The sequence below is a fragment of the Bos mutus genome, chromosome 8 (genome assembly GCF_027580195.1).
Source record: "Bos mutus isolate GX-2022 chromosome 8, NWIPB_WYAK_1.1, whole genome shotgun sequence".
In the NCBI taxonomy this organism is placed as follows: domain Eukaryota; kingdom Metazoa; phylum Chordata; class Mammalia; order Artiodactyla; family Bovidae; genus Bos; species Bos mutus.
In genome coordinates, this window is record NC_091624.1 from 42,282,553 (window position 1) to 42,308,214 (window position 25,662).

The 25,662-nt window shown below is 44.2% G+C and overlaps 1 pseudogene; it reads left to right on the top strand.

Annotated features, from left to right (window-relative positions):
- The first annotated feature begins 1,591 nt into the window (after positions 1 to 1,591).
- LOC102274388 (small ribosomal subunit protein uS5 pseudogene) lies at positions 1,592 to 2,501 on the top strand (annotated as a pseudogene).
- Positions 2,502 to 25,662: the final 23,161 nt, after the last annotated feature.

Below are 25,662 nucleotides of genomic sequence, written 5' to 3' on the forward strand. Positions count from 1 at the left end.
CACAAAACACACACAAAATTTTCCAGTCATTTCTATCCATCCTAAAAACTCCATCCAGAGGAGGTGGCTGCAAAGGCCAGTATGATGTCACCTTCACCACCCAAGAGAGAAGGGTGGAAGCAGCAGTGCTCAAGAACCTAGGAATCTGACTCCTTTTCTTCCTTCTCCTCCCCTTCCTCCCCCTCTCTGCACATGCTTCAGTAATTGACACGCAGTGCTTCCACTGAACCTCATTTCATAATATCAGTGTTTCTCCTGGAGTCATTTGCTCCTCATAGTAACCCGGGAGGAAGGCTGGCAGGCATGAGGACACCATTACATGAGTGAAGGAAATGGCTCAGCCCATAGGTGAAGGTGTCAGCTCACGCCCCCTCCTCCTGCCAGCTCCAGTGTTCTTTCTCACATGCCTCCTTGGACTGATGCTAATTGGCCAAGAGAAACAAATAAATGATAAATTTTCCACTTCTCTGAAAGCAGTTTTGGCCGCCCCCTACACAATGCCAGCAAGATGAGACAAAATCATTCCATCAATAGCTCTGGAGTACTCGGGTACAATTCTAATTAAAGTGAGACTGCCAAGGGCCTTCTGGAAAGGACTAAAAATAAACTGAGGGTGTTCTGTTTCTAACAGAATGTTGGAGGGGAGAGGCTGGGCAGCGAGAAGAAGGGTGGAGAGCACAGCAGGGTGTCAGGCCCTAGGGAGACAAGGCTGGTGGTGACTTTCAATGAAGGCAACATCTGCCCCCAGCCTCCAGCCCATTCATTTCTTTTCCTTCTCGTCTTCCCTTTGAATAATGTGCTTTGCCTGCTACTCCAATCTCAGCCTCTGCTCTCCACATTAACATGTATATTGCTTGGTTAAGGGCTATCTGGCCGGTTGGCTCTAAATAACTGGAAAATGACAGGAAGGTGATGGGGGCAGGATGAATGAGGAGCTCATCAAAAGCTCCTGACCGCCTTTGTCATTTATAAACAAATACCCAAGTGACTTCCACAATTTTATTTTCAACTGCACTCTTCTGAAAAGAGCCAACCAAGCTCTCCTCCTTGATATCTCGCTCCCCTACCCCAGTCCCTTGACTATCTGGCCTGTGTATTCACTCACAGCCATCAGCTGCCCTCTCTCGGGGCCAGGTACTACCCTGAGAGAGGACAGCCACTGCCCTCAGGGAACTCAGAACCTCCAGAGACAGACACTAAAACTGTAAGATGTTTGGTGTATTAAGTGCCCAGACGTGGCATGGGCAAGGCAGGGCAGGCTGCTCTGGGAACACAGGCAAAAGAGGTTCTGATCCAGGAAGGCTTCCTGGAGGAGGTGCCCTGATTAGTGTGTAGATAAATAAACATTAGTTTGATGAGTTAGTAATTCAAACCCACCAGCCCTTCACCCCAGAGATCGTTATATTATGCTGTTTATTTCCCCTTGTAGCATTTCCCACCTATAAACACCTACGTGTGTGCTGCGTGCTAAGCCGCTTCAGTCGTATCCTACTTTGTGCAACACTGTGGACTGTAGCCCGCCAGGCTCCTCTGTCCATGGAATTCTCCAAGCAAGAATACTGGAGTGGCTTCTCCTTCGTGAAAACACCAAATGGCGGATGACGCCACTGCTGTGGAAGTGCCGGAGGCCCCGGGGGGCGTGGAATGCAGGCCGAGGTGGCTTCCGCAGAGGCTTCGGCAGTGACGTCCAGGGCCGGGGTCGCAGCCGGGGCCGGGGCCGGGGCAGGGGCTGTGGAGCTCGCGGAGGCAAGGCCGAGGACAAGCAGTGGCTCCACGTGACCAAGCTGGGCCTCCTGGTCAAGGACATGAAGATCGAGTCCCTGGAGGAGATCTACCTTTTCTCTCTGCCCATCAAGGAGTCTGAGATTATTGCTTTTTCCTGGGAGCATCCCTCAAGGATGAGGTTTTGAAGATTATGCCCGTGCAAAAGCAGACCCGTGCCGGCCAGTGGACCAGGTTCAAGGCATTTGTTGCCATCGGGTATTACAACGGACATGTCGGTCTGGGTGTCAAGCGCTCTAAGGAAGTAGCCACTGCCTCTGTGGGACCAACATCCTGGCCAAGCTGTCCATCGTCCCTGTGCGAAGAGGCTACTGGGGGAACAAGATCTGCAAGCCCCACACGGTTCCTTGCAAGGTGACTGGCCGCTGTGGCTCCATGCTGGTGCGCCTCATCCTTGCCCCCAGAGGCACTGGCATCTCTCCACCCCTGTGCCCAAGAAGCTGCTGCTCATGGCCGGCATCTACGACTGCTACACTTCTGCCAGGGGCTGCACCGCCACCCTGGACAACTTCGCCAAGGCCACTTTTGATGCCATTTCCAAGACCTACAGTTATCTCACCCCTGACCTCTGGAAAGAGACAGCGTTCACCAAGATTCCGTATCAGGAATTCACTGACCATCTTGTGAAGACCCACACCAGAGTCTCCATGCAGAGGACCCAGGCCCCAGCTGTAGCCACCACATAATTTTATAAAGAGAATAATAAAGTGAATGAAACCGGTAAAAAGAAAAAAAGGAATACTGGAGTGGGTTGCCATGCCCTCCTCCAGGAGATCTTTCTGACCCAGGGATCAAACCGCATCTCTTAAGTCTCCTGCATTGGCAGGCAGGTTATTTACCTACTGAACCACCTGGGAAGCCCCATAAATACACATGCACAAACAAATACATAAATTCAAAATATGGACATATTGTGGTTTTTTGTTCTCTTTCTATGTTGTGTCTCTCACCACTTCACTGTAAATTCCAAGGGACCAAAGACACAGTGTCTCACTAGCTGCTATGACATCAGCATCCTGTACCACATCTGGCATATAACAGGAGCTCAATATTATTTGCTGAATTAAAGGATAAACTGATGGACAGGGGAAAGTATGGGAGGCAGAGGGACCTGCTCTGGCAAAAACATGGAGCCACAAGGCAACACAGGGCATTAGGAATTGCATGTTCAGAGCATGCATTATGCCTGGGGTGAGGGTTGAGCTGTTCTGAGGAATTCAGATTTAAGAGTTGGGCAATTTTTCAGCTGTGGGGTGCCATGATTGTGTTTGCCAGTTGGGAAGATTGCAAAGGAGAAAAGACTATAGGCTGGAGGGCAGAGCGGGGCTGAGAAACCAAGAAGCTGTTAACTGAAATCCGGAAGAGAGACGGCCAAATGCCAGAACCATTCCGGTCTGCCCCTTCACTGGAAGGACAACCCAGTAGTTTTGGGGGGCCAGCACTGGGATAGGAGTCAGGACCTTGACTCTGGGCTGAGACCCTGGGCAAGTTACACAACCTTGCTGGTCTGGAAAGAAAGGAAGAAGCGTTCAGACAACAGGTCCCAGTTGGGGCTCCTGCCTGGGCATTCTTGATCTTAAGTTTTGACCCCTGATTTGGCATCAGCTTATCTCCCCCACCATTCCACTCTGGGGCCAAAATAGCGACAGTATTAACAGTCCTGAGCACTCCTTCTGTGCCAGGTATAGTTCTGACCATATAATGCCTTGTTTAATCCCAGGACACTCTCAGAAAGTGCTGACTGTAGTCAGTATAGAGCAGCCATGCTGCTGCTCCCGTTGTCATTACTAACATCACTGGTTCTTCATTCCCCAGCCTGACACCTGGGAGGCCAGGGTTCTAGTGGTAAACAGTCTGCCCGCCAGTGGAGAAGACGCAAGAAACATGGGTTCCATCACTGGGTCAGGAGGATCCCCTGGAGAAGGGCATGGCTACCCACTTCCACATTCTTGCCTGGAAAATTCCATGGACAGAGGAGCCTGGTGGGCTACAGTCCATAGGGTCCCAAAGAGTCAGACACGACTGAGAACACATGCAACACACACATCGTCACAATAGACGAGGAGTTAAGCAGGATGACATCGCTCCTCATTTCACAAGTGTGGAAACTGTGACTTCCCCAAAGGTACATAATTAATAAGAATAAAGTAAGAGTAGAATCCAGGGCTGAGAAAAGAAGGAAACTTCCTCATAGTTTCTCTTTTCTTGTTTTTTCACAAACACGTAAAGTGGGAGTCATTACCTTCCTTCTGTTTGCAGATGAATAAACCAGTTCAGAGAGGATAGGGGCTCACCCAACATCACACAGCAAATACAAAGAAGAGGCAGAATTTAATCCCAAGTAATTCTGACTCCAGGTCCATGTTCTTTCAGTCCTATCACCTGCTGGGATTCTGAGTGCTGGCTCTCTGGATCCAACCATTTGTTCCACAATTACTCACTTCATCCCTACTTCATGCTAGCGCTGAGATCTGGACCTGAGTGTTTTCTCCTTCTTCCCTTGATATGGTGTGGCTGGAGGGTGTTGATCTGCAGTCACTCTGAATTAGGGAGACAGGTGCTGGCACAGTTTGCAGGATGATGCGGGTGGGTTTAGGAGAGAAAGGGAATGGCACAGCCCTGGTCACCACCCTCAGCGGTTTCCCACAAGAGCTGCTGTGCTTGTAAAACATTGTCTCTTGCAGCCTTCATAAAGGCCACGTGTTAAAGGCTGACTCTAACCTTCTTCCCAAGACATGTGTCCCCCTAGCTGTCTGCATTTATCACCAGGTAAAACAGGCCAGAGCACAGGGCGGTGCTTTCAGTGAAGTAGCTGTGGGCTCAGATCAGCTCATCCCATCCTCGCTGTATCCCAGGCCTATGACTTTACCTTTCTGAGTTTCAGTGATCTTCCTCAGGGCTAACTAATAAGGTTCACTAAGGACTGAGGCTTGTTGGAGTTTATTGCACCTAATTTCTGAGCATGTGTGAAAAGACCTCATTCATAAGTCCTCTTCATTTATTTCCCTCTTAGGAGGTGGTTTAGACGTTGCGAAGAAGGCTAGTGTAAACGCAATATTCAGTGTCTACCAGCCCAGAACACGAAGGATGTCCTGCAGTCTGTCTCTGAGGTCTGCAATGCCAGCAATGCCAGCCTGCTCCAGGACAAGCAACATGTCTGAATTGTGTGCCCCTAACCAGTGGCACAACCTTGGGAAACCCTTAAAATGCTCCAGATCTCCTTCCTCACCTGGGAGTCTAGCATGTGTCTGTGGCATCTGCCAACTCGTCCATCCATCTTCAGGCTAAGACTGGGGGCAGGGAGGTAAGCAAGCCTCAAGGGATCTCTTCAGGCCTCTACTTTCAAAAAGCAAGTGCTCCTGAGGTTTCCCAGGTGGTGCTAAAGGTAAAGAATTCACCTGCCAATGCAGAAGATGTAGGAGTTTTGGAATGAGTCCCTGGGTTGGGAAGATCCCCTGGAGAAGGGAATGGTAACCTACTCCAGTATCCTTGCCTGGGAAATTCCATGGACAGAGGAGTCTGGCAGGCTACAGTCCATGTTGCCAAGAGTCAGACACGATTGAGCACATATTCACTATTCACACCTGGGAAAGTCATGCATGACTTCATCATCTATTAAAGGATGTTTTAATGTCTGGTGGGTAACTTCCTTTCAATCTTGTTCCTCAGAGATGTTCAAGTCAAACACAGAGATGCAACAAACTGCAGGGTGGAAACCATAGGCCGTTGGATGGAATCACTAATGGCACAGTGTGAGTTAGTTTGTCTTCATCACTTTCCTTACATGCTTGTCATTAGCTGATATTTAATGAGCACCTGCTGAGTACAAGGTACTTTGCCAGGTGCAAGAGATTCTCCATAACTCCCAAAGCCCATATTCAAGGTAGAACAATGGGACATAGTTTCATGGAAAAATTGGAAAGGTAGAGCTCACTGCCTCCTGGGTGAACAATAAGAGCTGCAGAGACAGATCATTGTGGGTTTAGAGCCCCTCTCTCCATCCCATCAGGAGTCCCATCTCTCCTCTTCCCACAGAGACTGAGAGCCTCCCAGATGACCTCCAGTCTGAAGCTGGAGCCCACCCCTCTAAAGCTCAAGGCAGTGCATTTGATATAGGTTCCATCTCATCACTCCCATCCCAACAAAGCTTTTTATTGGAGAAAAAGATCCAACTTAAATTGTCCAGCAAGCCTACCGTCACTGGGGACTAATCTAACCTTGAGCATGCCTCTATTCGTGGATGTCTCGAAATACTACATGCCAGGCCACTTAAACGACAGGCTTTGATCTCTCACAGCTCTGGAGACTGGAGTCCAAGATCAAGGTGCTGGCAGATTCAGGGTCTGGTGATGACTCTGCTTCCTGGTTCATAGACAGCAGTCTTCTCTCTGTGACCTCACATGGCAGAAGGGGTGAGGGAGCCCTATGGAGGTCTCTTTTATGAGAGGGCACTCATCCCATTCATAAAGGCCCCACTTTTAAGACCTAATCATCTCCCAAAGGCCCCACTTTCACATACCATCATATTGAGGATTAGGTTTCAGCAGATGAATGTTGGATTTTTGTTCAGTCACTAAGTCATGTGATTCTTTGTGCCCCGTGGACTACAGCACTCCAGGCTTCCTGTCCTTCACTGTCTCCTGGAGTTTGCTCAAATTCATGTCCATTGAGTCGGTGATACTATCTAACCATCTCATCCTTGGCCGCCCCCTTCTTTTGCCTTCAATATTTCCCAGCATCAGGGTCATTTCCAATGAAGTACTGAATGTTCGGAGGACACAGATATTTGGTTCACAGCAATTTCTTCCATCAGCCTTGGAAAGCATCCTCACTACAACCCTTCCACCCTTTCTCTCTCCTACTTTCCTTCCTTATTAAAATTCAGTGTGCCCTCAAGGCACAATTTAAACAGCATCTATGTCTGAAGCTTTCCCTGATCCTCCAAGTCAAAATTAACAGCTCTTTTCTCCTGCTCCTGCATTGTTCTGGCCTTTCTATCATAAAACTGGACTTTTATTTTAATTGCAGCAAGTTGTTTACATACTCATTTCCTCATTGGAGTGAAAGCTCCTCCAGGGTAAGAGCCATATATCATCTATGTGTTTCTGGATCAGCAACAGAGGCAGGCCTGGCAGCAGGAATGCAGAATCTCAGGCCTCACCCCAGACCCACTGAGTCAGCTTCTAGTTTTAACCAGATCCCGGTGCTTTGTATGCACAAGCATGACAAGTTCTGTCTAGAGAACACCTTGTGTACAGTGTCATGCACATTGCGGTCATTCAGAGTGTTTGATGAATGAATATGTGAGTGAATATGGAACGGCTCATCAAAGGCCAGTCATAGTTTCATCCACAGCCTTTCCTAAAACCTGATCTTTCTTAGCTGATTACATAGAGTCATCTACAGAGCAAAAGTTTCGCACATGCTCCCCTATCTTTATTTCTCTACCTCCTCCTCCAGAATCAGGCACCTCCCACCTCCCATGGACAGCCATGTCCCAAGCTCAAAAATGTAATTATAAAATACAGTCTTTACAGTAGCTCATTCATAACCCACCCCAAAGCTGTGCCTGTGGAGAGGAGGCAGTCTATTAGGGGTTGTGAATGATGGTCCGGCCAGCGGGCCATGGCAGGGAGGGAGCCCCGCTTCTATCCATCATCCCTTCTCCCTCCATAACCCTGCAGACCTCCCAGCAAGGCAGGAACAGCTCCTTGCACATCAGCAGACAGGCAGCTGCTCTTCATCACCCTCAGCACTGTATCTCCTCCATGCATCACCCACCCTTGTAGTTTCCAGGGTCCGAAGATGCTCGCAAAACCTGCTGAAAAAAGTCCCCATTGAGACAGGTCAGTCACCAAGGTGTAACAAGGATGACAGGCAGCAACCACCTGTTCCCCACCTGTAAAGCTTAATTTTATTTTTCAAGCCCAACTTGACTGGGCTAAAGGATGCCTGAATCTCTAGTAAAACATAATTTCTGGGTGTGTCTGTGGGGCTGTTTTCAGAAGATATTAGCATTTGGATCAATAGACAGAAGATCACCCTCTGACCTAATTTAAAAGAAAATCCAAGGAGGGAATATATGTATTCATGTGGCTGATTCACTTTGCTGTACTGAAGAAACTAACACTACATTGTAAAACAACTACATTCCAGTGAAAAATAAAACAAAAATCACCCTTACCAGTGCAGGAGGGCATCAGCCAATCCTTGGAGGGTTTAATTAGAACAAAAAGCCTGGAGGAAAGGCGAACTTGTTCTGTTCTTGAGCTGGGACATTATCTTCTACTGCCCTCAGACATCAACGCTCTCAGTTCTCAGATCTTCAGACTCAGATTGGGACTTACTACCAGCTTTCCTAGGCCTCAGGCTTGCAGATGGCAGAGAGTGGGACTTCTCAGCCTCCATCACCACTTGAGCCAATCCTTAAAATAAATATCTTTCTATAGGTCTATATATATTGGAAGGACTGATGCTAAAGCTGAAGCTCCAATACTTTGGCCACCTGATATGAACAGCTGACTCATTGGAAAAAATTCTGACGCTGGGAAAGATTGAAGGCAGAAGGAGAAGAGGGCAACAGAGGATGAGATGGTTGGATGGCATCACCAATTCAATGGACATGAACTTGGGCAAACTCCAGGAGATAGTGAGGGACAGGGAGGCCTGGCATGCTGCAGTCCATGGGGTAGCAAAGAGTCGGATGTGACTTGGCTACTGAACAACAGCAAATAAGAATTCGTTTGCAATGCAGGAGATTCCAGTTCAATTCCTGGGTCAGGAAGATTCCCTGGAGAAGGAATAGGCTGCCCACTCCAGTATTCTCGGGCTTTCCAGGTGGCTCAAATGGTAGAGAATCTGCCTGCAATGTGGGATACCTGGGTTCGATCCCTGGGTCAGGAAGATCCCCTAGAGGAGGGAATGGCAACCTACTCTAGTATTCTTGCCTGGAGAATTCCATGCACAGAGGAGCCTGGTGGGCTACAGTTCATGGGGTCGCAAAGAGTTGGACACGACTGAGCGACCAACGCACACAGAAGCACACACACGCACACATATATATCCTATTGGTTCTGTTTCTCTGGAGAATTCTGACTAACACACTACCATACTCTTATCCCACCTCAAACACCTGGGAAATGGCATAGCTGAATAGTTTCCCTAACTATAAAGCAAATTGTCATCATCCTATCATCCTCTAAAAATAAGTCTGACTTGTGGACCCTTAGACCCTTAGCATCAGAAAGGTCAGAGGTCATTAAGACCCCCTTCTCCCAATACCTCCATTTTCAATAAATCAGTGAAGGACTTGGGCTATGCATTATGAGAATTCAAAAGAAAAAAAATCATATTATTATTTATATGATTTTGTAGACTGTCTTACCTCTTTCAAATTGTTTTTATATTCTTTATTTCCTGAGGCAGGCTGATAGGAACTATTATCACCATTTCACAGATGGGGAGCCTGAGTTCCAAAAAGGTTAAACCTCTTCCCATTTTTTTGTAATTTATACCCTCCCTCTGTTCAGAAAGGATTTTCAGTGGCTTAAAATAAAACCATATTTACATAATTACCAGCATTTGAAGTTTAACTGTAGAAACATTTCTACATTTGGTCAAAAACTATGTGCTGAAAACATGTTATGACAATTTAAGTACTTCAATTTATGAAGAAAATCATCATTTTCAGGTTTTATTTGCTCAATAAACTTATATTGAACATTTTAAAAACATTCAACTACTCATATGCATGTGAATATAAAATAAAGTATAAGAGAAATCAGAAGCCATGTAGGCAAAGGAGGAGATTTTATGCCAAGAGCCAGAAATAAACTGTTCATGATAACTAGACTTTAATTTGCCTCTGGGCTTCCTGGCAGGCAAAGTAAAGAAGAAAACATAATACATCCCAACATCTTGCTGCCAGATGAAAGAAAGAGAGTTTACTTACTCAGAAGAAGCAAATGTTTCCCAACATTGAGTTCTAAATAGAATATATCAGTGGAGTCACATGGATGTGAAATTGAATATAATGTTAGGTCAGCTCTGCAGCAGTGAAGATGCGAGGCTCCAGAAATGCTCTTCATACCAAGTCTCTGTATTTGAATATTTTTGGAACTCACCAATTCTTGTTTCTTTTAAATTTTATTTATTGAGGTATTTATTTTTGGCTGCACTGGGTCTTCCTTGCTGCGTGTCAGCTTTCTCTAGTTGTGGCGAGCGTGAGCTGGTCTCCAGTTGTGGTGCGTGGGCTTCTCCATGCAGAGGCTCCTCTTACTGCAGGGCATGGGCTGCACAGCGTGGGCTCGGCAGTTGTGGTGCACAGGCTTAGTTGCTTGGTGTCATGTGGAGTCTTCCCAGACCAGGGATCAAACCCATATCCCCTGCACAGACAGGTGGATTTCTTAACCACAGGACCACCAGAGAAGTCTTGGATTTGAGTTTTAAATTAGATTCGGTGCCCTGTCCCTGGTTGAATGTCTCACAGAGATGTCATAGATTCTTTGATTCCCCTGGCACTACTGGCAAAACTCCTTCCTCCCTTTCTCAGCCAAAAGTTCGTTAAGAAAAAAAAAAGTCCGTCTTCATAGTCTCTATTCCTACACATCTTATCCACACCTTAATTCACCAAAACCAAACTTTTGCCCCCCACTGTCCCCTGAAGAGAGCTCTCCATAATAAATTCCTGGTCACCACCAACATACCTTCTGTCATTTGATACTTTCCTTTCAGGGCTTCCCCAGTGACTCAGGTGGTAAAGAATCTGCCTGCAATTCAGGAAGCCCATGTTCCATCCCTGGGCCACAAAGATCCCCTAGAGGAAGGAGGTCATGGCAACCCACTCCAGTATTCTTGTCTGGAGAATTCCATGAACAGAGGAGCCTGGCAGGCTTCTGGTAGTCCTGGGTTCGCAAAGAGTCGAACATGACTGAACGACTAACAGTTTCCAGGCCTTGGCTCCCCATCCTGGTACCAAGTGACTCTTCAGTTTCTTGGTGGGCCTTCTTTCCCTCCTACTGGTGTCCACAGCCCTGTGGATACATCCTCCCTGAGTGAGCTTAGGCACTCTGCTCTAAGCATAAGAGATTCAAATCTACAGATGTAGATGAAATCAGATTCATCTACACACAACTGCCTGCTGGACATTGTCACCTGGAAGTCCCCAAATCCCTGACTCAACCTTCCCAAACTAAATGACTACCTACTCTGCCCCATCCCTCCCTCCCTTCACCCTCAAACATGGCCCTCCTTGGGTCCTTCCAGAGTCTCAGTCTCAGCTGTTGTCCCCTCCCTCTTCTTCACTTCCATGGAACCAATTGACAAAACTTGCTGATGCTTTTACTTCCTAAACATCCCTCAAATGTGTCCCCCTTTTCTTCCCTCCCCGGGTACTCCTACTACAGTCTCCCAATCCATCTCTTGCATGCCTGCAGGCATGCTCAGTCGCTTCAGTCATGTCTGACTCTGCAACCCTATGGACTGTAGCCTGTCAGGTTCCTCCGTCCATGGAATTCTCCAGGCAAGAATACTGGAGTGGGTTGCCATGCCCTCCTTCAGGGGATCTTCCTGACTCAGGGGTCGAATCTTCATCTCCTGCGTCTCCTGCATTGCATGAGGATTCTCTACCACTGAGCCACTGGGGAATCTATCTCTTGGCGTCCCTCAAATCCATCTCCCAAATTCCTGCTAGAAAAAATACAAAATAGAACATGCGCCTCCTCTGTTTAAAAATTTTAAATGGCTCTACTTCATGTGTAGAATAAATTCCAACCTCCTACCATGGCCTCTTAAGGTTTTCTATTTGTCCCAAATATTTCTGAGCACTTCCCACCCAGGCAAAGCAGCAATAAACCCCCATGTGTGCTGATCTCCACTCACCCAGCCACCATCTTCCTGCCACACACTTTCAAGCCCCTTGCCTTTGCTTAGTGGCCTTCCCAACCTGGTTTGCCCTGCCTCCTTCTTTCCCCTCAGTTTGAGTCAGACCAGTGGTCCCTCCTTGGGAAGTTTCCTTTAGCCTCAGAGGCTGGAAAGGGAACTCTCCTCCATGCCTCTCTCACCTTCCATCTGTCTGTTACTACACGACCTTGTTGCCTTACATTTGCTTGTTCATGTGTCTGTCTCCCCAGAGACAATTTGTACTTTCTATTGAATTGTGGAGCTGGAGAAGACTCTTGAGAATCCCTTGGACTGCAAGGAGATCAAACCAGTCAATCCTAAAGGAAATCAACCCTGAATATTCATTGGAAGGACTGATGCTGAAGCTGAAGCTCCAAGATTTACCTGAGGCGAAGAGCTGACTCATTGGAAAAGACCCTGATGCTGGGAAAGATAGAGGGCAGGAGGAGAAGGAGGCAACAGAGGATGAGATGGTTGGATGGCATCACAGACTCAATGGACATAAGTTGGAGCAAACTCCAGGAGATAGTGATGGACAGGGAAGCCTGGCATGCTGCAGTTCACAGCATCACAAAGAATGAGGCGAGACTTAGTAACTGAACAACAACAATGCTAAACTGTCTCTTATTCACCTCTGCAACCTCTAGCCCCTAGCTGGATGCCTGGCATAGAACACACGATTAAATGTTTGATGATTAAATAAATATGTGAATGAATGTGTGAATAAATAAATGAATAGCTTCTTTGTAGAGGAATTGGAACTAAAATCCAAATCTCCTTTATTCTGTTTCAAAACCCTTTCTCTCCCATTCCCCTGCCTTACAGTTCATGTAACTATATTTTCTTTCCTTCAACTCTTGCTGGAGAATGGGGAAAGCCATTGTGAGAGATTCAAAGAGATAACCAGGACAAGAATCTTTATGCAGTATAAGCAGCAGCCCTGGGGGATGCAGGGGAAGATCATAATGGTCAACAGTGGAGGTGGGTTGACAGAAAGGCCAGACGGGGACTCGGGGTGTGAGAAAACCAGGTAAGACTGTTGGTGGGGGTGGGGGGCAGCAGGGAGAGAGAACTTTCAAAGAAAGGGAAGAAAGCAGAGCTCCAAGGATTAGGGAAGCTGTTTAGGCCTCAGAAGAGTTGAAAAGGAGAAGACTTGAAAGCTGCAGCCGATATGGAGCATGCCAGGGCTGTTTGAAGGAAGGATGTGGTACACAGTAGGGGGCAGGTGACCTGGTGGGCAGAGGTCCAGAGAGAGAGTACGTGCTGCCAGATGATCAGGAAGACTCACGTTCAACAAGGCTTAACTGATGGCATAGAACTATCTTTTTTCCATCTATCCCATTTCTTTTTCTTTTTCTCTGGGAAAATCTAGTAAAAGCCTAATCGTTTCCTCTACTCAACTTCAGTAACATAATTATACTGATAATTCACCAGTTGTGAGAGAAGTGCACATTTGAGAGTATTATTGTGCTTTAAAGAACGTGTAGTTGGGGACCCCAGATGGGGAGCACAGGGAGAGTAAAGAGATAGTTGCTGGCCCCAGGTACCGTGCCTTTCCAGGATTTTCCTTCAACCAGGCTGTCAGCCAGACAGAAAGCTGTCCCAGGGCTCAGAAGCAGAGAATCAATCTCAGGCTGGAGAGATGCCATGGGTAGACGAGGCAGAAACTGAGAAACACTTTTCCCCACAGTCTGCTCCTTTCTTTTATGACAATGGCATCAACCCAAACGCAGGAGACCTAAATTCTAGTCTTGGTTTTCTCAATAGGTAAGCTCAGGGCCCCTTAACTTCCCATGGATCGGATGACATTACTATGGCAGTATTCCGACTTCATGGTGCTAAGCAGATGCTAAAGGAGACTGCTGTGAGCATCCTTTGAGACGTGTAATTCCTTGATTCCCCAAGGATGATCACAGTGGCTAGTGTGGTTCCTGACCTTCTGGTCCCAAGACTTCCTTGTTCTGTGAGAGTCAGGAAAGGACCCTGTGTAAACCAGGATGGAGCAAATCTCAGGGTGGTCTTTAATAGCAGTGACAGTAAATTTTTTTTATATATAATTACTGGTTGAATTTAACTAGGAATTTGAAACTGTGCGGTTCTCCAGTCTTCCCTGAAAGCCTTAGGCTTCTCTCAGCCAATCCCTTCCTGGCATGTAAATCAAAGACCTTAAGTGTTGAGATTTTAGACAATCTCAGCTCTGATGTCCTGGGGTCCGATCATCTTGAAATTCAATCTACCAGGTTCCCAAACCTGTGTGAAGCCCTGTAGGAGGGAGGGACACAAAAAGGTGGGCAGACCTAAAATACCTGACATCATCGAAGGACAGGGAGGTGTTGGTCTGTTGGTCCTCATGACTGAGGCCATAGGTCAGTGAGGACAATAGTTTCCTGAGAAGGGGTTCATACAAAAGAAAAAATTGACTTGGGTTTTGAAGGATGTTGACAGATGAGAAGAGGTGAGAAAGGCATTCCAGAAAAGAAAAGAAGACCAAGAAAAGGCAAAAAGATTTCAAAGGAGACTTGGAGAGTGTTAGAAAATGAGACTGTCTGAGTAGGATGGAACTGAGTTCCAGAAGTCATGGGATCGGGGCCCGAGACAGAGAGGAGAATGGAAAGAGCACTGACCCCCTGGGATTAAGTACTGCCTCTACCAGTGGATTGGAGAACCTCAGGCAAGTCACTTCATCTGGTTGAACTTTTTCTCAATTGCTTATCCTCTGAGTAAGCTGTTGACTTTGGTGCTTTGTTTTTGAGGTGCTTTGTGTCATATCTTATCATTCTCTGTTTCTTTCCCACAAAACAACTAAGCCAGCACACAAGATGTGTTAGACCCTGCTCTCTAGGTAAAATGAGACCATCTGGGATATTAATGAAGGGCGAATCTCCAGGCTGTGGGTACTTTTTTGGCCTTCAGCTCATGATGAGCAATTTGATTTTTGTTTTGTTTTGTTTTTTTATTGAAGGATAATTGCTTTACAGAATTTTGCTGTATTCTGTCAAACCTCAACATGAATCTGCCATAGATATACATTTATCTCCTCCTTTTTGAACCTCCGTCCCACCTCCCTCCCCATCCCACCCCTCTAGGTTGATAGAGAGCCCCTGTTTGAGTTTCCTGAGCCATACAGCAAATTCCCATTGGCTATCTATTTTACATATGGTAATGAAAGTTTCCATGTTACTCTTTCCATACACCTCACCTCTAGTTCCCTCTGCCCATGTCCATAAGTCTATTTTCTATGTCTGTTTCTTCATTGCTGCCCTGTAAATAAATTCTTCACAATCATTTTTCTAGATTCCATATATGTGCATTAGAATACAATATTTATCATTCTCTTTCTGAGTTACTTCACTCTGTATAATAGATTCTAGGTTCATCCACCTCATCAGAACTGACAAAATGTGTTCCTTTTTATGGCTGAGTAATATGCCATTGTGTATATGTGTCACCACTTCTTTTTTTTTTAAATTTTATTTTATTTTTAAACTTTACAATATTGTATTAGTTTTGCCAAATATCAAAATGAATCCGCCACAGGTATACCTGTGTTCTCCATCCTGAACCCTCCTCCCTCCTCCCTCCCCATACCCTCCCTCTGGGTCATCCCAGTGCACCAGCCCCAAGCATCCAGTATCGTGCATCAAACCTGGACTGGCAACTCGTTTCATACATGATATTATACATGTTTCAATGCCATTCTCCCAAATCTCCCCACCCTCTCCCTCTCCCACAGAGTCCATAAGACTGATCTATACATCAATGTCTCTTTTGCTGTCTCATACACAGGGTTATTGTTACCATCTTTCTAAATTCCATATATATGCATTAGTATACTGTATTGGTGTTTTTCTTTCTGGCTTACTTCACTCTGTATAATAGGTTCCAGTTTCATCCATCTCATTAGAACTGATTCAAATGTATTCTTTTTAATGGCTGAGTAATACTCCATTGTGTATATGTACCATGGCTTTCTTATCCATTCATCTGCTGATGGGCATCTAGGTTGCTTCCATGTTCTAGCTATTGTAAATAGTGCTGCAATGAACAATGGGATATGTGTGTCTTTTTCAACCCTGGTTTCCTCAGGGTATATGCCTAGGAGTGGGATTGCTGGGTCATATGGTGGTTTTATTCCTAGTTTTTAAAGTAATCTCAGTACCATCTTCTATAGTGGCTGTATCAATTTACATTCCCTACACACCTACAGTGCAAGAGCGTTCCCTTTTCTCCATACCCTCTCCAGCATTTAGTGTTTGTAGACTTTTTGATGATGGCCATTCTGACCAGGGTGAGGTGATATCTCACTGTGATTTTGATTTGCATTTCTCTAATAATGAGCATTGTTGAGCGTCTTTTCATGTGTTTGTTAGCCATCTGTATGTCTTCTGTGGAGAAATGTCTGTTTAGGTCTTTTTCCCACTTTTGATTGGGTTGTTTGTTTTTCTGGTATTGAGTTGTATGAGCTGCTTGTATATTTTAGAAATTAATCCTTTGTCAGTTGTTTCATTTGCTCTTATTTTCTCCCATTCTGAGGGTTGTCTTTTCACCTTGCTTATAGTTTCCTTTGCTGTGCAAAAGCTTTTAAGTTTGATCAGGTCCCACTTGTTTACTTTTGTTTTTATTTCTGTTACTCTAGGAGGTAGATCATAGAGGATCTCGCTTTGATTTATCAAGTGATAAATTTATCAATTTATTGATTTGTCATCGAGTGTTCTGCCTATGTTTTCCTCTAAGAGTTTTATAGTTTCTGGTCTTACATTTAGGTCTTTAATCCAATTTGAGTTTATCTTTGTGTATGGTGTTAAGAAGTGTTCTAATTTCATTCTTTTACCTGTAGCTGTCCAGTTTTCCCAGCACCATTTATTGAAGAGGCTGTCTTTGCTCCATTGTATAGTCTTGCCTCCTTTGTCAAAAATAAGGTACCCATAGGTACATGGGTTTATTTCTGGGCTTTCTATCTTTTTCCATTGGTCTATATTTCTGTTTTTGTGCCAGTACTATACTGTCTTGATGACTGTAGCTTTGTAGTATAATCTGAAGTCAAGAAGGTTGATTCCTCCAACTCCATTCTTCTTTCTCAAGACCTCTTTGGCTATTCAGGGTCTCTTGTGTTTCCATATGAATTGTGAAATTTTTTGTTCTAGCTCTGTGAAAAATACCATTGATAATTTGGTAGAGATTGCATTGAATCTGTGGATTGCATTTCGTAGTGTAGTCATTTTCACGATACTGATTCTTCCTACCCAGGAACAAGGAATATCTCTCTGTTTATGTCATCTTTAATTTCTTTCAACAGTGTCTTATAATTTTCTGTGCATAGTTCTTTGGTCCCCTTAGGTAAATTTATTCCTTGATATTTAATTCTTTTTGTTGCAATGGTGAATGGAATTGATTCTTTAATTTCTCTTTCTAATTTTTCACTGTTAGTATATAGAAATGCAAGTGATTTCTGTGTATTGATTTTGTATCCTGCAATTTTGCTAAATTCACTGATTAGCTCTGGTAATTTTCTGATACTATCTTTAGAGTTTTCTATGTACAGTATCATGTCATCTGCAAACAGTGAGGGCTTTGCTTCTTTTCCAATCTGGATTCCTTTTATTTCTTTTTCTTCTCTGATTGCTGTAGCTAGGACTTCCAGAACTATGTTGAATAATAGTGGTGAAAGTGGACACCCTTGTCTATGACAAGCAATTTGAATAACAAAAAATACTGTGGGTCTCATTGGGAAGCTTTGTTTAGAAGTAGTGGTCAGTGCGTGGACTTTGGCCCAGCTTTTGGAATTATAATGATAATGTATTAATAATAGCATATCTTGTGTAGTTAATATGCACCAGGCATTGTGCTAAATGCTATACATTAATTACATCATTTAATGCTCAAAAGCACTCTGTGAGGTGGGTACTGCTGTCATCTCCATTTTTGTATATAAGAAAACTCAAGCACAAAAGAAATGAAGTCACTTGTTCAAGGTCACTTATGAAAGATGCACCAGAGATGGATTCCAAACCCAGGCAGTCAGACTTCATACCTACACGCTTAACCACTGGGGTTTATAGGCCAAACTAGAGCTAAACAAGATTCTGACGATATTAAAGACCTGAAGTGTCCAGCATTTTCAACTGCAGTGGACATTAGCTGTCTGGGACCACCCAAGCACTCATTCCTTACCTTCTTAATTTCTTCTGTTAGCAGTTCTCTCCATTGTTCAGAGAACTGCTCCTCCCTGACTGGACCATTAGACTTTGGGAGAGCTGCCAATCAAGTCTCCCTGACCCCTGACTTGGACTGTGGCTCAGGCTAGACCAACCAGACCTTTGGGCTTGGACTATGACCCAGGCTGAGCCAATCAGACCCCTGCAGTTAGGACTGTGACTCACACTAGACCAATTAGAGTCCTTCCCTGGAATTTTCAGTAGTTGGAGGTAAGGAAATTTCTCTAAATATTCTTTCAGTAATATTAAGAATATTACTCCAGAATTGCCCATGGTCATGTCCTTAATTAAATGGAGAGCAAGGGAGAAGGGAGCCAACACAGAGATGGAAACTGACACAAGTGATGAACAGAGAACCACTTGGTTTGACAGAGGGGAAAAATGAGAGACGAGAAGGTTTCTGTCTGTCTTTTATTATCTCTCTACCTGCTTATTTGAAAATTATATTTTTTCCTTAAGCTAGTATGGATTAGGTTTCTGTCACTTGAAACTGAAAGAGTCCTAACTGATGTGCCAAGTTTCCTAAAAGGTTTCAGAGGAAATTCTATACCCAGATTTTCCTGGAAGCATATTAGAACAGAACCTACCTTTATTTTATTTTTTTTTAATTTCTATGGCTATTATGTAGAAGTACAGCTTTTTAAATACCTTTTTGTAGAACAGAAGTTAAGATGATCTACTGGAAGGTGATTCCCAAGAGTAACTTTGATTTTTTATTTTGATAATGAAAATTGTGGATTACAGTAATTGTATTATCACTGACCTGAAGAATACTTATTACTTGTTAGCTACTGTGCTCGGAACTTATTTCATATGACTCTAATACTCCTCTGAGTCCTATTATCATCCCATTAAGCAGATGAAGAAACTGAGGCACGAAGGGTTAAGGAACAGCAAGCAATAATATGTCTTAGGTCTAAACTCAAATTTGTATGATTTTATAAAAAGTCCCAACACTCAAACTCAATTCCCAGATATCGTCCACACATAATGCTAAACAAAGCTTATGACAAACACAACCCTTAAGAAAGGGTCTTAAGAGGCAGGTCAATTGCCACTTTCTTTTGGTCAAAGAAAAAGAAAAAAAAATGAAAGAAAGAAAAACTCAAAGCGGAGCATCTTCAAAAAAAAAAGCAAAAAAACTTAGGAACCTAAACATTACAATAAGCCTTAGAAAAAGACTGTACTTTGGATAACCTGTTATTTTAAACAGCTGTCATTTTGCTGAGTCAAATGTCCAATTATCAGCTCCATCTCAGAGCTCTGTGATAAAATGGACTAAAAGCAGTGCCATCAAAAAGTGTCCCTGATCCAGCTCCCTATGTCCAGTGAATGCTCTACTCTAAGGATGTGAGTGCTCAGATCTTAAAGGTCTTCACCAGGAAATCAATGGTTCTGCCAAGCTGGGACTCAGGCTAGGGCTCATGGAGGTAGGAAGGGAAGCCCTCTGAGAAATCCCATGCAATGGATGGGAACATCTAACTGATGACTTCCTGGGGTGAAAGACAATGCTTTTCCTTTACTTGTGTTCTCCTTCCCCCCACCACACATATATGGACCTTCTCTCCCTGCCACTGTTGTGACTTGGTGTAACCACTCCTGTCACTGAACTTCCCCAAGTCTGGGGCTCTTGTTGGCCTCTATTACTGTGGACTTGCTGTGGGAAGGCACCACCTGCTCTCACAGCTGGCCAACGGCAGCCAGGAGGCAAGATGGAAACAAAGGGAAGGACACATCCTTATATAAGACCCTCGAGCCTTTTCTACATCCTCCTGCACTTGTCAAAACCACTTCCATGTTACCAAATCCAGTGATCAATTACTGATCCCCTCCTTATTGAACCATTGATTATGCTATCCTACCCAAAACATGTTCATGCCTTGGTATTGAGAAACCCACTTTCTCTGTTTTTCCTCCTAGTTCATGGGCCCCCATTGTTGCTGAGTCCAAGCTTGTACTGCTCACTGCAGGGCAGACCAATCAATTGAGAGATGAGGTGCTAGAGCAAGGAAGAACAGCTCTATTTGGACAGCCAGCAGACCAAGAAGATGGTGACTAGTGTCACAAGGAAACATCTTGCTCAGGTTTGGATGTTAGTTTCTTATATAGGGGGAGTTGAAGAGGTAAAGTAAAAAGCGGTGGTAAGGTAGTGCAAGTATTTCCCGGTTCCAGACAGATTCTACAGGGGATGTGCTAATTTCTTCCTTCCTGCAGCCGTTCACAGGCGGGCCTGGTCAGGCTGTTTTCTGTGACCTAAACAAAGGTATTTTAGCTTAACGCTCAGGTGTGAGAGGCAGAGTTACCAGAGATGAGTCTTTATGTATATTTTTAGCAATAGGGGACATCCCTTTAGTGATTTACTTATAGAAAAATCAATAGATTTCTAAGGTTAAGGTAAGAGAACAGATTCAATATGGAGTAAGATTTCTTCTTCCTTGCTACACTCTGTCAGTCTCCTCTACTGGCCCCTTCTCTTCTTGAGATCTAAGTATTGAAATCCTAGAGCATGTCTCTTCTGTACCATTTTCTCCCTAGGTAATCTCATCAATCTGTGGCTGGAATTCCAAAACCAACATCTAGGCCCTTTTTTTCCCCAGAACTCCAGGCTTCAGATGGAATGTCTTACATACCTGCTTAGTCATGTCTGACTCTTTGTAACCCTGTGGAGTGGGGCCTGCCAGGCTCCTCCACCCATGGTATTTCCCAGGCAAGAACATGAGTGGGTTGCCATTTCCTTCTCCAGGATATATTCCAAACCCAGGGATAAAACCCAAGTCTCTTGCATCTCCTGCACTGGCAGGAGGATTCTTTACTACTTGTGACAGCTGGGAAGCCCTGTTATTTCTTCAGTTCAGTTCAGTCACTCAGTTGTGTCTGATTCTTTGTGACCCAATGGACTGCAGCACTCCAGGCTTCCCTGTCCAACACCAACTCCCAGAGCTTAGTCAAATTCATGTCCATTGAGTCGGTGATGCCATCCAACCATCTCATCCTCTGTCATCCACTTCTCCCGCCTTCAATCTTGCTCAGCATCAGGGTCGTTTCCAATGAGTCAGTTCTTTGCATCAGGTGGCCAAAGTATTAGAGCTTCAACTTCAGCATCAGTCCTTCAAATGAATATTCAGAGTTGATTTCCTTTAGGATGAACTGGTTTGATCTCCTTGCTGTCCAAAGGACTCTCAAGAGTCTTCTCCAACACGCAGTTCAAAAGCATCAATTCCTCTGCGCTCAGCTTTCTTTATAGTATAACTCTCACATCCATACATGACTACTTGAAAAATGATAGCTTTCATTAGATAGACCTTTGTTGGCAAAGTAATGTCTCTGCTTTTTAATATGCTATCTAGGTTAGTCATAGCTTTTCCTCCAAGGAGCAAGTGTCTTTTAATTTCATGGCTGCAGGCACCATCGGCAGTGATGTTGGAGCCAAAAAAAATCAAGTCTCTCACTGTTTCAATCGTTTCCTCATCTATTTGCCATGAAGTGACGGGACCAGATGCCATGATCTTAGTTTTCTGAATATTGAGTATTAAGACAACATTTTCACTCTCCTCTTTCACTTTCATCAAGAGGCTCTTTAGTTCTTCCTCACTTTCTGCCATATATCAGATCAGATCAGTCGCTCAGTCGTGTCCCACTCTTTGCGACCCCATGAATCGCAGCACGCCAGGCCTCCCTGTCCATCACCAACTCCCGGAGTTCACCCAGACTCACATCCATCGAGTCAGTGATGCCATCCAGCCATCTCATCCTCTGCCGTCCCCTTCTCCTCCTGCCCCCAATCCCTCCCAGCATCAGAGTCTTTTCCAATGAGTCAACTCTTCGCATGAGGTGGCCAAAGTACTGGAGTTTCAGCTTTAACATCATTCCTTCCAAAGAAATCCCAGGGCTGATCTCCTTCAGAATGGACTGGTTGGATCTCCTTGCAGTCCAAGGGACTCTCAAGAGTCTTCTCCAACACCACAGTTCAAAAGCATCAATTCTTCGGCGCTCAGCCTTCTTCACAGTCCAACTCTCACATCCATACATGACCACTGGAAAAACCATAGCCTTGACTAGACAGACCTTAGTTGGCAAAGTAATGTCTTTGCTTTTGAATATGCTATCTAGGTTGGTCAAAACTTTCTTTCCAAGGAGTAAGCATCTTTTAATTTCATGGCTGCAGTCACCATCTGCAGTGATTTTGGAGCCCCCCAAAATAAAGTCTGACACTGTTTCCACTGTTTCCCCATCTATTTCCCATGAAGTGATGGGACTGGATGCCATGATCTTTGTTTTCTGAATGTTGAGCTTTAAGCCAACTTTTTCACTCTCCACTTTCACTTTCATCAAGAGGCTTTTTAGTTCCTCTTCACTTTCTGCCATAAGGGTGGTGTCATCTGCATATCTGAGGTTATTGATATTTCTCCCTGCAATCTTGATTCCAGCTTGTGTTTCTTCCAGTCCAGCATTTCTCATGATGTACTCTGCATATAAGTTAAATAAGCAGGGTGACAATATACAGCCTTGACGTACTCCTTTTCCTATTTGGAACCAGTCTGTTGTTCCATGTCCACTTCTAACTGTTGCTTCCTGACCTGCATACAAATTTCTCAAGAGGCAGATCAGGTGGTCTGATATTCCCATCTCTTTCAGAATTTTCCACAGTTTGTTGTGATCCATGCAGTCCAAGGCTTTGGCATAGTCAATAAAGCAGAAATAGATGTTTTTCTGAAACTCTCTTGCCTTTGCAATGATCCAGTGGATGCTGGCAATCTGATCTCTGGTTCCTCTGCCTTTTCTACATACAGCTTGAACATCTGGAAGTTCACAGTTCATGTACTGTTGAAGCCTGGCTTAGAGAATTTTGAGCATTACTTTGCCAGTATGTGAGATGAGTGCAATTGTGCAGTAGTTTGAACATTCTTTGGCATTGCCTTTCTTTGGGATTGGAATGAAAACTGACCTTTTCCAGTCCTGTGGCCACTGCTGAGTTTTCCAAATTTGCTGGCATATTGAGTGCAGCACTTTCACAGCATTATCTTTTAGGAATTGAAATACCTTGACTGGAATTCCATCACCTCCACTAGCTTTGTTAGTAGTGTGCTTCCTAAGGCCCACTTGACTTCATATTCCAGGATGTCTAGCTCTAGATGAGTGATCACACCTCAAAGTTATCGGGGTCATAAGGATCTTTTTTGTATTGTTCTTCTTTTTATTCTTGCCACCTCTTCTTAATATCTTCTGCTTCTGTTAGGTCCATACCATTTCTGTCCTTTATTGTACCCATCTTTGCATGAAATGTTCCCTTGGTATCTCTAATTTTCTTGAAGAGATCTCTAGTCTTTCCCATTCTATTGCTTTCCTCTATTTCTTTGCATTGATCATTGAGGAAGGCTTTCTTATCTCTCCTTGCTATTCTTTGAAACACTGCATTCAAATCTTTCCTTTTCTCCTTTGCCTTTTGCTTCTCTTCTTTTCACAATTATTTGTAAGTCCTCCTCAGACAACCATTTTGCCTCTTTGCATTTCTTTTTCTTGGGGATGGTCTTGATCACTGCCTCCCGTACAATGTCACAAACCTTCATCCATAGTTCTTCAGGCACCCTGCTTATCAGATCTAATCCTCTGAATCTATTTGTCACTTCCACTGTATAATTGTAAGGGATTTGATTTAGGTCATATCTGAATGGTCTAGTGGTTTCCCCTACTTTCTTCAATTTCAATCTGAGCTTGGCAATAAGGAGTTTATGATCTGAGCCATAGTCAGCTCCTGGTCTTGTTTTTGCTGACTGTATAGAGCTTCTCCATCTTTGGCTGCAAAGAATATAATCAATCTGATTTCAGTATTGACTATCTGGTGATGTCCATATGTAGAGACTTCTCTTGTGTGGTTGGAAGACGGTGTTTGCTATGACCAGTGTGTCCTCTTGGCAAAACTCCGTTAGACTTTGCCTGGCTTAATTCTGTACTCCAAGGCCAAATTTGCCTGTTACTCCAGGTATCTCTTGACTTCTTACTTTTGCATTCCAGTCCTCTATAATGGAAAGGATATCTTTTGGGGGTGTTAGTTCAGGAAGGTCTTGTAGGTCTTCGTTCAACCATTGAACTTCAGCTTCTTCAGCTTTACTAGTTGGAGCATAGACTTGGATTACTGTGATATTGGATGGTTTGCCTTGGAAATGAACAGAGATCACTTTTTCATTTTTAAGATTGCATCCTAGTACTGCATTTCAGACTCTTTTGTTGATTATGATGGCTACTCCATTTCTTCTAAGGGATTCTTGCCCACAGTAGTAGATATAATGGTCATCTGAGTTAAATTCACCCATTAAAGTCCATTTTAGTTCACTGATTCCTAAAATGTCAATGTTCACTCTTGCCATCTCTTGTTTGACCACTTCCAATTTACCTTGATTCATGGACATAACTTTCCATGTTCCTATGCAATACTGTAAAGGAGAAAAGGAAAGATTTGAATGCAGTGTTTCAAAGAATAGCAAGGAGAGATAAGAAAGCCTTCCTCAGTGATCAGTGCAAAGAAATAGAGGAAAACATCAGACCTACCAGGCTCCCCTGTCCCTGGTATTCTCCAGGCAAGAACACTGGAGTGGGTTGTCATTTCCTTCTCCAATGCATGAAAGTGAAAAGTGAAAGTGAAGTCACTCAGTCGTGTCCGAGTCTTAGCGACCCCATGGACTGCAGCCCACCAGGCACCTCCATCCATGGGATTTTCCAGGCAAGAGTACTGGAGTGGGCTGCCATTGCCTTCTCCGACTACCAGCTCTTGAATGCTTCAGTGCTTACATTAGTACAGTGTCGCTGCACTTTCCTCCCAGATTCTCTCTTGCCTGGACCATTGCAGTAGACTCCATTTTCCCCCCATGCTGTTTGCACTCCTGTCACCTTGCACTACTGCTGCACACTGAGCAGTCAGAAAGATTCATTGTTGTTTTCTATTCTGTGTACTTTAGACCCTATAACTACACTTGCTCAAAACTCTACAATGGTTTTACATAATTCTCAGACATGGATGTCAAGGCCCTGGAAGATCTAACCAGCCCCCAGCTATCTTTCCAGCTTTGCTTTTCATTTCCAACTTTCTTGCTTGCTTATTCATTGAGGTCAAACCAACCTTCTTGACAATCCTCAAACCCACTAACTTTTCTTCACCTCAGGGCCTTTGCATTGGCTGTTCTCTCTGCCTGGAGCATCATATTTCCGTTGATATCCTCAGACTGGCTTCCTCACTCAGGTTTTGCTCAAATATCTTCTCTTTTTAACCACCCCATATAATTAGACACCTCCTCTCTATTGTATTTTATTTCTTAATCTATGTCCTTTCTAGCCCTTAGCACTAATAAGGGACACTATAGATTAGTCATTAAGAGTAGGCTCCCTGGATTTGGCAATTAATCTCTCTGAATTAATTTTCCCAACCTGTAAAATGGAGATCAGTGTAACAGCACTTATCTCTAACAAGGCTAAAATGAGTTAGTACCTGTAAAATACTCAGGAGAAGAGAACGTGCAGGATGCACCGGGTGTTGGCTATTTTTACCTGACATCAAATTCTCTAAGTGTACGTTGCTATTTTCTCCATAGAGTGGGAATTCATATTTCTGGTTCATTGTTGTATTCTAAGCACACGGAAGGTGCAAAAACTGTATGGATAGGACTGCCTTTGCAAACCCATCTTCAGAACTTATACTTCATTTTGTGCACTAGTTTTTAAAAATCACATCTAAGTTGGATTTTATTTAGTCTGACACACCCTCCCCCAATCT